Source organism: Salmo trutta, chromosome 34 (genome assembly GCF_901001165.1).
Source record: "Salmo trutta chromosome 34, fSalTru1.1, whole genome shotgun sequence".
NCBI lineage: Eukaryota > Metazoa > Chordata > Actinopteri > Salmoniformes > Salmonidae > Salmo > Salmo trutta.
The window spans coordinates 13,909,066-13,922,872 of record NC_042990.1 but is presented as its reverse complement, the minus strand read 5'-3'; positions in this window follow the sequence as shown (position 1 = coordinate 13,922,872).

The window sequence follows — 13,807 nt, the reverse complement described above, 5'->3', positions numbered from 1 at the left end:
ATTATTGTAGAATGGTTAGTCAACTGGAATTTACTTCAGCATAAGCTGTTGAAAATAAGCCTTTAAATGAATTGATCATGTATGAATTGGTCATTCTGTGGATTTTTCTTTCAAATAATGATTTTTAATAATAAAATGCAGTTTGATTCCTAGGATTTATCCCATTGCAATAAGGAAGAAGTGCGCTGAAATATTTTTCATTTTAAATAATAAATATTTGGAAGATAGTTGAATATATTTTCTGTCATCTCATGTAGTTATAATATGCTTCAGTAGCTACTCAAAGGAAAAGTTACAGAAAGACAAACTGTGTTTGAGGAATAGAAACCTACTGATGGAAAACATTTAATTAACAGCTAAGATGTAAAACTGCTGCAACATTGTATCAGTCTGGTCATTGATTGACAGCTCCCCTCTCCCTAGGTGATGTTCGTCCCACCCTGACGGTCATGTGGCTGGCCAACAAGGGCTTCCCCTCAGCAACACCTGGGAGGTGACTTGCACACTTGTGCTGGGCTGGACCCTGTGTGGGAATCCTTCCTCATGTTGGAACTTTTATTTTTTTTATTTTTTTTAACCTTTATTTATACAGGTTTTTCTCACTGAGACATCTCTTTTTCAAGAGAGACCTGGTCCAATAGCAGCAGCGGGAATAAAGTTTCAGACAAAACAACTTACATACACTAACACAACATTAAACAAAACTATAGACACACATACAGTACAACAATTACATTTGTCATGACTAAAAAACATAACAGCTGTCCTAAAGACAATTACGCTCTTCTATGATATTTTCATCAAGTGTTTAAACTCCACAAATGTGACAAGGTCATAAAATATTTTAATGTTCAGGAGAGAATTCCAGGACCTCGGAGCTGAATAACCATGAGCTGTTCTAATTCTTGGTACTGCTAAAAGCAAATGAGAATGGGACCGAAATTGATATTTATTTACCGACATGATTAATTTTTAAAAAGAACAGAGCTAAAGTGGCAAGGTCAATGACGACTAGCCAACGGCGCTGGAGAGATCACAATGATGTTAAGACGTTTTCGATTGGTAAGGAACCTGAGGGCCGCATGATATACTGAATCAAGTGCTCTCAGGGTAGTGGTTGAAGCCTGCATATATGTAACATCACTAAAATCTAAATAGCATAGCGGAACAAACAGAATATATGTCGGATTCTGATGTCAAATAGATCTGCTTGGCTTTCATATCACATGTGTTCTGAACTGTAATGGGTGCGTGCTGATGGCAGGGAAGTCAGGCGCAGGAGAATGAACTTGGTATAAACGGAGTCGTTTTAATAAGTGCTCACAAAAAAACAAAATATACAAAATAATAAAAGTGGGTACAAAACCCTTCGCGCACCAGAACATAACTTGCACATCACATACAAACAAACAATCACAGACAAGGACATGGGGGGAAATACACAACATGTAATTGATGAGATTGGAACCAGGTGTGATGTAAGACAAGCCAAAACCAATGGAAAATGAAAAATGGATCAGTGATGGCAAGAAGGTCAGTGACGTCGACCGCCGAACACCGCCCGAACAAGGAGAGGGACCGATTTCGGCGGAAGTCGTGACAGGAACCTTATTACTAAAATGCTGTTGGATCTGACATGTTGAGATAATAAAGACGTTCAATATTTTTAACTGTTTGCCTGGATATCATTATTTAATGACTTTTACCATTTGACATTGAGATCTTTATAATTTGTTTAGTTTTCATAATGAATGGAAAGCTCAGCTTTGGAAACTGATTTGACTAATACGTTTCAGTTAATGAACTTCACTCAATGAATGCTTGGCTGATTGGGCCACATTTTGTACCAGTCAAAAGGATATCTACAGCGATACTAATACTGAAGACATGTTCTAAACTCACTGGTCTTCATGATGTTACTAATACTGAAGCCATGTGTTCTAAACTCACTGGTTTTCATGATGTTACTAATACTGAAACCATGTGCGCTAAACCCACTGGTCTTCATGATGTTACTAATACTGAAACCATGTGTTCTAAACCCACTGGTCTTCATGATGTTACTAATACTGAAACCATGTGTTCTAAACTCACTGGTCTTCATGATGTTACTAATACTGAAACCATGTGCTCTAAACCCACTGGTCTTCATGATGTTACTAATACTGAAACCATGTGTTCTAAACCCACTGGTCTTCATGATGTTACTAATACTGAAACCATGTGTTCTAAACCCACTGGTCTTCATGATGTTACTAATACTGATGCCATGTGTTCTAAACCCACTGGTCTTCATGATATTACTAATACTGAAGCCATGTGCTCTAAACTCACTGGTCTTCATGATGTTACTAATACTGAAACCATGTGCTCTAAACCCACTGGTCTTCATGATGTTACTAATACTGAAACCATGTGTTCTAAACTCACTGGTCTTCATGATGTTACTAATACTGAAACCATGTGTTCTAAACTCACTGGTCTTCATGATGTTACTAATACTGAAACCATGTGTTCTAAACCCACTGGTCTTCATGATGTTACTAATACTGAAACCATGTGTTCTAAACCCACTGGTCTTCATGATGTTACTAATACTGAAACCATGTGTTCTAAACTCACTGGTCTTCATGATGTTACTAATACTGAAACCATGTGTTCTAAACCCACTGGTCTTCATGATGTTACTAATACTGAAACCATGTGTTCTAAACTCACTGGTCTTCATGATGTTACTAATACTGAAGCAATGTGTTCTAAACCCACTGGAACTCTCTGGGGACATGTGAACATCTGGCTACGGTGCTGCTCTATTCTGGGAGTGTTGCAGTAACCCTGCCCATGCAAATATTACTTTTAACCATACCACAGCTCACAATCTCCAAGCCTCAAACCCTCTGGGACTGGGGCAGCTGTGTGAGTCTGACTAGGGCTGACTAGTGCTGGGGAAGCAGACTTCACGCTGGACTTTGAATAATGTTCAAGTTGGGGACTTCACTCTCAGGTCTTTATATAGCTATGAATTTTAATCAAAGCTTAAAAAAAATCTAAACCTATTCTGAATTTTGTTCAACACGTCCTTCAAAATAAAGCATTTTCTACAGCTCTGTACCCTTTGTGGTCCCAGTATGTTTACAAAGATTTAACATTTTTGCAGAATATATTGAGAGATATGCACATGATCATAGTCCGTAGACAGTCTACCCAATTACATTATTGTATTGTAGTGTCATATTTCAAATAATTTGTTATTCGAATATGGGATACTCCGAAGCTCTGCAGCTGTTGAGTCAGAGCAGTTCCTCTTTAGCTGAAGAAGGTTTTTGTACGACGCTCTAACACTGTGTGAACGGAGTGCTAATCCGGACGCTGATAAGAAATCCCACTATGCCCTCAGACAAACCATCAAACAAGCAAAGCGTCAATACAGGATTAAGATTGAATCCTACTGCACCGGCCCTGACGCTCGTCGGATGTGGCAGAGCTTGAAAACTGTTACGGACTACAAAGGGAAACACAGGCGCGAGCTGGCCAGTGACGCGAGCCTACCAGACGAGCTAAATGCCTTTTATGCTTGCTTCGAGGCAAGCAACACTGAAGCATGCATGAGAGCACCAGCTGTTCTTGGTGACTGTGTGATAACGCTCTCAGTAGCCGATGTGAACAAAACATTTAAACAGATCAACATTCACAAAGCCGCTTGGCCAGACGGATTACCAGGACGTGTACTCAAAGCATGCGTGGACCAACTGCCAAGTGTCTTCACTGACATTTTCAACCTCTACCTGACCGAGTCTGTAATTCCTACATGTTTCAAGCAGACCACCATAGTCCCTGTGCCCAAGGAAGCGAAGGTAACATGCCTAATTGATTACCGCCCTGTGGCACTCACGTCGGTAGCCATGAAGTGCTTTGAAAGGCTGGTCATGGCTGACAACAGCATCCTCCCGGACACCCTAGACCCGCTCCAATTCGCATACCGACCCAACAGATCCACAGATGACGCAATATCAATTGCACTGCACACTGCCCTTTCCCACCTGGACAAAAGGAACACCTATGTGAGAATGCTGTTCATTGACTACAGCTCAGCGTTCAACACCACAGTGCCCACGAAGCTCATCACTAAGCTAAGGACTCTGGGACTAAACACCTCTCTCTGCAACTGGATCCTGGACTTCCTGACGGGCCGGCCCCTCAGGGGTGTGTACTTAGTCCCCTCCTGTATTCCCTTTTCACCCACGACTGCGTGGCCAAACTCAACTCTAACACCATCACTAAATTTGCTGATGACACAACAGTGGTAGGCCTGATCACCGACAACGATGAGACGGCCTATGGGGAGGAGGTCAGAGAACTGGCAGTGTGGTGCCAGGACAACAACCTCTCCCTCAATGTGAGCAAGACAAAAGAGCTGATCATGGACTACAGGAAAAGGCATGCCGAACAGGCCCCCATTAACATCGACGGGGCTGTAGTGGAGGTCTAGAGTTTCGAGTTCCTTGGTGTCCACATCACGGTCAAAACATGCCAAGACAGTCGTGAAGAGTGACTGGAGACTGAAAAGAGACTCAGGAAGGAGACTGAAAAGATTTGGCATGGGTCCCCAGATCCTCAAAAGGTTCCACAGCTGCATCATCGAGAGCATCCTGACCGGTTGCATCACCGCCTGGTATGACAACTGCTTGGCATCTGACCGTAAGGCGCTACAGAGGGTAGTGCGAATGGCCCAGTACATCACTGGGGCCAAGCTTCCTGCCATCCAGGACCTATATAAGAGGCGGTGTCAGAGGAAAGCCCATAAAATTGTCAGAGACTCCTGTCACCCAAGTTATAGACTGTTATCTCTGCTACCGCACGGCAAGCGGTGCTGGAGCGCCACGTTTAGGACCAAAAGGCTCCTTAACAGTTTCTACCCCCAAGCCATAAGAAAGACTGCTGAACAATTAATAAACTCGCCACCGGACAATTTACATTGACCCCCCTCCCTTCCTTTTGTACACTGCTGCTACTCGCTGTTTATTATCTATGCACAGTCACTTCACCCCCACCTACATTTACAAATTACCTCAAATTACCTGTACCCCCGCACATTGACTCGGTACCGGTCAATGTATATAGCCCCGTTATTGTTATTCTTATTGTGTTACTTTTTATTATTACTGTTTATTTTAGTCTACTTTGTAATTCTTTTCTTAACTCTTCTTGAACTGCACTGTTGGTTAAGGGCCTGAAAGTCTACACTTGTATTCGGCGCATGTGACAAATAAAGTTTATTTGTATGTCATATTTGAGAATACTAAAATCCTAAACCACACAATGTAACAACTATATCTTAAATGAGGCCTAGTTTTATCCACTTACACAGTGGTTGATGTCTCTCAAAAGCGGAAATCAGCAGTTGAAACAATTACAAAAAGTTTTTTACGCTCCTGTTTCAGTAAAAAGCTGAGGGATGTGGCTGGAGAAATGTAACCACTCTCAAATTCATAGACAAGGCTATGGGTGCAAGGACTAACCATTCAAATTGTAATAAAATGAAAAAATGTTGGCTATATAGTGGAATAGAACAAGCTTATATTTTCCATTCTGATGGGGTACAACAGTTAAACTAAGTTCATGAGGCATTTGTAAGTTACAGTATACTCTTTAAGAATCAATGGGAACATTTCATTCCTTTATAGATGTAGCAACTGCTGATTTCCCCTTTAAAAGTAGAATAGCTGATTTTGTCTCCTTCAGACTCTGTCGCCCTCCTCTGACCACAGCACATAATGGCAGACTTTATGATGTGTAGAGAGGGTGTTTTACTTAAAACCTGTTTAGGATAGGGGGCAGTATTTTCACGGCTGGATGAAAAAACGTACACGATTTAAACTGGTTACTACTCTTGCCCAGAAACGAGAATATGCATATTAGTAGATTTTGATAGAAAACACTCTGAAGTTTCTAAAACTGTTTGAATGGTGTCTGTGAGTATAACAGAACTCATATGGCAGGCAAAAACCTGAGAAAATTCCAAGCAGGAAGTGGACTGTCTGAGAATTGTAGTTCTTCTTTTGATTCTCTATCGAAACTACAGTATCTGAGGGGTTACATTGCACTTTCTAAGGCTTCCATTGGCTGTCTAAAGCCTTCAGAAAGCGGATTGAGCCTTCTCCTGTCTCTGGGCAAAGTATAGTAGCTCAGTTTCTCAGTGGTCTGCCTGGGGACAAAGAGATTGGATATGCGCAATCACATGAGCACCCTGTTTTTTCTTTTCCTCCTTGAATGAATACACTATTGTCCGGTTGGAATATTATCGCTATTTTATGAGAAAAATACCATAAAAATTGATTTTAAACAGCGTTTGACATGCTTCTAAGTATGGTAATGGAACATTTTAACTTTTTTGTCTCGAAATGCGCTCGCGCGTTACCCTTGGATAGTGACCTGAACACACGAACAAAACTGAGGTATTTGGACATAACTATGGATTATTTGGAACAAAAACAACATTTCTTGTGGAAGTAGCAGTCCTGGGAGTGCATTCTGATGAAGATCAGCAAAGGTAATACAATATTTCTAATACTAATTCTGAGTTTAGGTCGCCCCGAACTTGGCGGCTGTCAAAATAGCTAGCCGTGATGGCTGAGCTATGTACTCAGAATATTGAAAAATGTGCTTTCGCCGAAAAGCTATTTTAAAATCTGACACAGCGATTGCATAAAGGAGTTCTGTATCTATAATTCTTAAAATAATTGTTATGTATTTTGTCTACGTTTATGATGAGTAATTTTGTAAATTCACAGGAAGTTTTTGGTGGGAATACATGTTCTGAACATCACACGCCAATGTAAAAAGCTGTTTTTGGATGTAAATATGAACTTGATTGAACAAAACATACATGTATTGTATAACATAATGTCCTAGGAGTGTCATCTGATGAAGATCATCAAAGGTTAGTGCTTCATTTAGCTGTGTTTTGGGTTTTTGTGACATATATGCTTGCTTGGAAAATTGCTGTGTGATTATTTTGGTCTATGTACTCTCCTAACATAATCTAATGTTTTGCTTTCGCTGTAAAGCCTTTTTGAAATCGGACAATGTGGTTACATCAAGGACAAGTCTATCTTTAAAATGGTGTAAAATAGTCGTATGTTTGAGAAATTGAAATGATTGGAATTTTGAGGTTTTTAGCTAGCGGAACGCCTAGATGCAACAGGTTAAAGGGGAACTTCACTCAAAATATATATATATTATTTCTTTCATTAGCCCACTGTTGATACAGTCCCGAAATGTTTGAGTGTCAGTAGTCAAGTTGTCAAAGTATTGGACTTTTTAACAAAAATGTGTCTCCAGCCACATCATCATGATGATGCAAAATGCTTGGCAGTGTTGGTTACTTCTTGTTGCAGTTCAGACTGGAACGGACATTGTTGAACCCATGTTGGGCATCAGAGTGGTCTAAGGTATGAAATGCATGCTTTTATTAATCTATTTAGGCAGAAATGTTGTTGCATACATCTAGAGTGTTTCTCCATTGTGCTCAATGCTAAAATAACTGTCAAGATTTTGAAGTAGCTTAACACTTTATGGGAAGTTGGAGCTCCTCTGAACCAAAGCAGAAGTACATGTACTGTAAGATAAACAACAAATCAATGTATTCATGAAATAAAGTGTGTTTATTTATGCATTTGAAAGCTGACAGAAGCAATACAATTTAGGATTTGACCAATAGAGGTCAAGCTTGAAGGGAGATAGATCACCAAAATAACAAATCTAGGCTACCCTATGGATACATAGAAAGTAGGCTATACAGACCCAGAGTCAGTAACCCAAAATGTGGGTTTTATTGAGGACAAAATAGCTGAATTGGCTGCTCTATAAACCAAGCAAAAACACCTTAAAAAGTTATTTATTTTTGGGAGAACCATCATTTGTTGTGGTTGGGGTTAAGGGGTTTGGTTATGGGTAGAGTGAGGGTTAGCTCACAGGGATCCAGAGAATGACGAATGCAACCACCACACTGGTGACCAGCCGCGTCAACTTGGTACTGCTGAACAGCGCCGTCTGGCTCACCCACCGGTGGAGGAAGCAATAGGACGTGACCAGCATAGAGAACGGGACCATGAACTCCAGAAGGGTCTCCAAGACGAGGACTGCTACTCTTTCAGAAATGGAGCCCGTGTGTCGGCATCACTCATCACGCACTTCGTGAGAGGTCACGGCGGGGGCAGTCAGGCCGCGTGTGAGCCCCCACAGGGCCAGGAGGAGCACCACCTCCCCCTTGCGCCCCAGTTGGCTCCACATCTGCGGGTAGAGCACCTGGATGTAGCGCTGGACGCCGAGCAGAGTGACCGTTAGCACGTTAGTTAGATGTCATAAGGAATGGAGAGCTCTGCCACGAAACATAATGTTACTGACACATTTCAGTTAATGTACCTCTCTCCATGAAAGCTTGGCTGATTGGGCCAAATATAATACCAGTCCAAAGGATATCTACAGTGACACTAATACTGAAGCCATGTTCTCTAGACTCCCCAGTCTTCATGATGTTACTAATACCGCCATGTGCTCTAAACTCACTGGAACTCTCTGTGGACAAGAGAACATCTGGCTACAGTGCTGGCCTATTTTGGGAGTGTTGCAGTAACCCTGCCCATGCAAATATTACTTTAACCACACCACAGCTCACCCAGCGTCAAACCATCTGGGACTTGGGCAGCTGTGTGTGTCTGACTAGGGCTGACTAGTGCTGGGGAACCAGACTTCACGCTGGACTTTGCATAATGTTCAAGTTGGGGACTTCACTCTCAGGTCTTTATATGGCTATGTAAACTACATTTTTTTGTGACAGATATATACTGTATCTTAATGATATCAAAGTGGTACTTGAATGCAATCGATATGACAGTGTTCACTCTTTGAAGTTTGGAGGGGTATAGAAGTTGAGTAGAGCATGAATAGTTTGGTTCAGACAGGGTCAACATTCATGCTGTTGTGTACTGAAATGGGTTCTTCTTACAATATGAAGAGAAATCAAAGCTTAAATATAAACCTATTCTGAATTTTGGTTAACATGTCCTTCAAAAGAAAGCATTTTCTACAGCTCTGTATCCTTAGTGGTCCTAGTGTGTTTACAAAGATTTAACATTTTTGGAGAATATATTGAGAGATATGTGCCAGTATTTGTCATATTTTGAAGATTTTGTGTTTTGAACACTTTAGAATACAGGACTCCGTAGCTCTGCAGCCGTTGAGTCAGAGCAGTTCCTCTTTAGCTGAGGGAGGTTTTTGTACGACGCTCTAACACTGTGTGAACGGAGTGCTAGAACCCTGCTGACAGTAGTAATCTCCTGCATCTTCAGCCTGGACTCCGCTGATGGTCAGAGTGTAATGAGTATATGAACTACCAGATCCACTCCCACTGAAACGACCTGGAATCCCAGAGTGACGGTTTGTACCATGATAAACCAGAAGTTTGGGAGTGTCTCCATGTGTCTGCAGGTACCAGTTGAGATTATTACCAGTACTTGAACTGGCTGTACAGCTGATAGAAACAGTCTCTCCCAGGCGAACAGACTGAGATTTAGGAGACTGAGTCAGAATTATATCTGCTGATGATTCTGAAAAATTAAAATAAAAGTGAAGAAAGGCTGATTAGTAAGGTTATCACAACAAATAGACATTGATAATCTTCCACATTCTACCATGAAACATATCAGGCAAAACCAGATTTGTTTTTATTAATATCTTCAATATTCACAAAAGGAAATGTAATTCTGAAGCCAAACTCATCATTAATCAAAGTTGATCAAAGTGTCTCTCACCCTGAACAAGGAGCCCCAGTGTCCCCAGCAGTAGAATCAGTGACATCATCATTGTGCTGCGTGTCAGTGGCTCTGAAAGGAGTGAACAGTCACTGATCAACACTGGGGTTTAAAAGTATGTGGAGCAATGAGGCAGGACAGATATGCAAAACCCCAATATTTCACGCAAATACACCACACAGATAAAAGTAAACAGTTAAAGGTAGGCCTACTGTATATTACATTTGAGAATACTGAAATCTTAAACCACACAATATAACAACTATATCTTAAATGAGGCCTACTTTGACTCACTTACACAGTGGTTTATGTCCATCAACAGTGGTTGTCAGTCTCAGAAGGTCAATTAAGTTTAACAGTAGAATTACTGCCTCTGTGTGTTTCAAACCTTCTCAAGATGGACAGTAGTGGTGCTCTGTCTCCCTCCTCTTACCAGACTGTGTAATGGCAGTTTGTGTGATGTGCACACTGGGTGTTTTACTATAAATTCAAGCTCCCTCAGATCCGTATGAAATTGAAGTTACACACTCTATATATCCATTCAGTTGTTGGGAGCATATGTAGTGTACAACTTTATTTATTTTTATCCAGTTTACTTTCCATTAGTCAGCACCTATTCAAACATTTTTTGGGGTGTGCGTCAAATCATGCTTTTCATCACCCTATCATAAACCCCAAAAAACTGTTAATAAACTACAGTATCATGTCGATCTCATGGTGTGTCAATCCTTGCATCTACCCTGGGGACTAAAGATAGGAGGGAGGACTGACAGTCATATCAGTCATACCTCATATCAGAGGTGTTGAGGGCTTCTCTTTCATATTGAAATATAGCCTATAGTGTTGAGTACATGGTTTACAGTATCAACTTTTGTTGATGATTCAGCCTTTTCTCTCATTTTGAACCAAAAGACATGGTCCTTTGGGTGGGGATAAAGTTGTCTGTCTGTTTACATAATGTGTTCCATCTGACATATCACTTTTTGAGGCAACTTAACAAGTGTGATGAAGTAGTTTAACACTTTATGGGAAGTTGGAGCTCGTCTGAAGGAAAGCAGAAGTAGCCTCTATGTAGCCGACTGTAAGAGAAATAAAACATCTATTTATTAATTAATACGAAATCAATTTATTCATGCATGGGAAAGCTGGATTTTACTAATGGAGGTTAAGCTTGAATGGGTTAAATCACCAATGGAACTAATCTAGGCAACCATATGGATACATAGAAAGTACAGGCTATACAGACAGCTTGCAGGCGGCCCAGAGTCCAGCCAGTCAGGAGAGTATTGATCCACACAGGTATCGTGGCCATGCACAAGATGACGGAGGATACCAGGTTCAGCATGAGACACAGGGTAAAGTTTGGGCATCGGGACGAGCTGCTCAGTGTGACCACCAGAACAGCTATGTTACCAGGGAGGCCCAGCGCACAGCACAGCCCCAGGACGATGTTCTAAATCAGGTGACCTAAATCCAGGGAGGTGGGTTCCATGCTGGAGGTGTTGGAGGAGTTCAGGTGCTGCATGGTCGATGAAAGATAAGAGATCTAAGAGCTATCTGGAAGACAGTAGACTTTAGACATTTAATTCTTTGTTTCTAAAAAAAATGTATACTGTTAAAACTGTCTCTACACTAGTAAACAGAGTGCATGATATCCTCGCAAGTTCATGTCATAGAGTGATAATAAGTGAAAGGTGTGGGTTAACTGCCTCTGGTCAGATTCCTCCTGATGAGCTGTGTGTGTGTTTTTCTTTTCAGATTTACCCCCTTTTCTCCCCAATTTGTAGTTACAGTCTGGTCCCATCGCAGCAACTCCCCTGTGGACTCATGAGAGGTGTAGGTCGAGAGCCATGCGTCCTCCGAAACACAATCCTGCCAAGCCGCACTGCTTCTTGACACCCTGCTCGCTTAACTCGGAAGCCAGCCACAGCAATGTGTTGGAGGAAACACTGTCCAGCTGGCAACCGCAGTCAGCTTGCAGGCTCCCATTCCACCACAAGGAGTCGCTAGAGTGTGATGGGACAAGGAAATCCAGGCCGGCCAAACTCTCACCTAACCCGGAAGACGCTGGGCCAATTGTGCGACGCCTCATGGGTCTCCCGATCACGGCCGGCTGTGACACAGCCTGGGTTCGAACCCAGGTCTGTAATGACGCCTCAATCACTGTGATGCAGTGCCTTAGACTGCTATGGCACGTTTCCACGTCATTTCAATGAAATTATGTTGAACCAACGTGGAACAGACATTGAAATGACATCTGCCTAGTGGGATGATTGCACTTTTAATTTCCTCCCTGCCACAGATTCTAGCATTAATCTACCATGACTGCTATCTTATGTTATCTTAATTTGGAAGATATTGACAATAACTGGTCATTTGTATAAAGAGTGGGAAGCGACTATGAGTTGTCATATATAGCCTACCGACATTCTCCCTTCATCTCTTCATTAACTTTCCTTCTTCTTTCCCTCTATTTATTCTCTCCTTTATTTCATGTTTGAATTAGTTTCACTGTCCAAATATTATCTTTTATCAGTTGAAACCTCAACCTTTTATAGTAACTGTCAACATCTCAAACATTCTTTCCAACCGTAATTCACAGTCCTTATAAAGTCTCACTGAGTCTTTGTAAACTTGATCAGATCCACAGATGACTGATTATACAATGTGAATGGGTGGGTCTGTCAATACTATTCGCAGTCAATCTAGATTCTAGACACATCTATTCGTTCTAAACTAACAAGGCAGAAGACAGAAAAGAGAAAATGAGCGTGTTCGACAAGATCACTTTAGTCAAGTCCATGACCATCATTGAACAGGTCTTCCAAAGTGTGTTGTATTATGGGAGCCTACATAACAACTGCATGAACTTTACAAAAACCATTTCATCAAAGGTCATGAAGTTTTGACTGTAGTCGACTGCAAGTTTCTGCAGTTCCTCCTCAGCAGTTGTAACTTGCAGCCATCACCTGCAATGCGGGAGACTCTTTTGTCTACCAATCATTAGGGTGTTTTTGTTTGACCCACGTGAAAGTGACCAAAGACATGATTGAAACAGATTTGCCACAAATCATGTACACAGTGGATATGTACAAATAAATGTGATACTTGAGTCCCTCTCTCACCAATTGATTGTTCAATGTACACACATCTTTTCAGTTTGTGAGTATGTGATATGGGGGTTGGAGACATGCTTACTTCAACTGTCGCAGAGGCATCTCCCACAACTTCCCTCCTTGGGTTTGTTCTGTCACGCATGCTCCCGCTCTCCTTCTCTGGCTCTCGAGGGCGCCAGGCCTTTCATTACGCACACCGGTCACCATCATTACGCGCATCAGCGCTCATTGTACTCACCTGGACTCCTTCACGTTTTGATTGCCTTCCCTGTCTTTGCAGCATCGCGCGGAGGTTTCGGTTGTGCTCCTCTTTGGTTCGACCATAGACAAGGATGTCATCCACAATTGCCACAACTCCGTCGAGGCCTTTGTACACTTCGTCGATCTTTCGCTGAAACTCGTCTTGGGCTGAGATAATCCCAAAAGGCAGGCGACGGAACCTGTAGCGTCCAAACGGTGTGTTGAATGTTGTGAGCTTAGATGACTCTTCTGTGAGCTTGATAGCCCAGTAGCCTGATCTAGCGTCCATGACACAGAAGTAGTGTGCTCCCGCTAGCTTGTGTGTGATGCCATCTAGCGTCGGTAAAGGGTAATGGGGCCGTTTGATAGCCTTGTTCAAGTCTCTTGGGTCGAGGCATACTCGGAGCTTGCCTGTGCGTGGTTTCTCCACCACCACTAACGCGTTTACCCAGTCAGTCGGTTCTGTAACCTTGGTGACTATGTCAGATTGCTCCATGCTCTCCAACTCTTTCTTCAGACGGGCACGGAGAGCAAGGGGAATCTTTCTCGGGGGGTAGACCACAGGGGTTGCGTCTGGGTCAAGGTGAATGGTACATTCTCCTGGGAATAATCCTATTCCTGTAAAGACATCAGCAAACT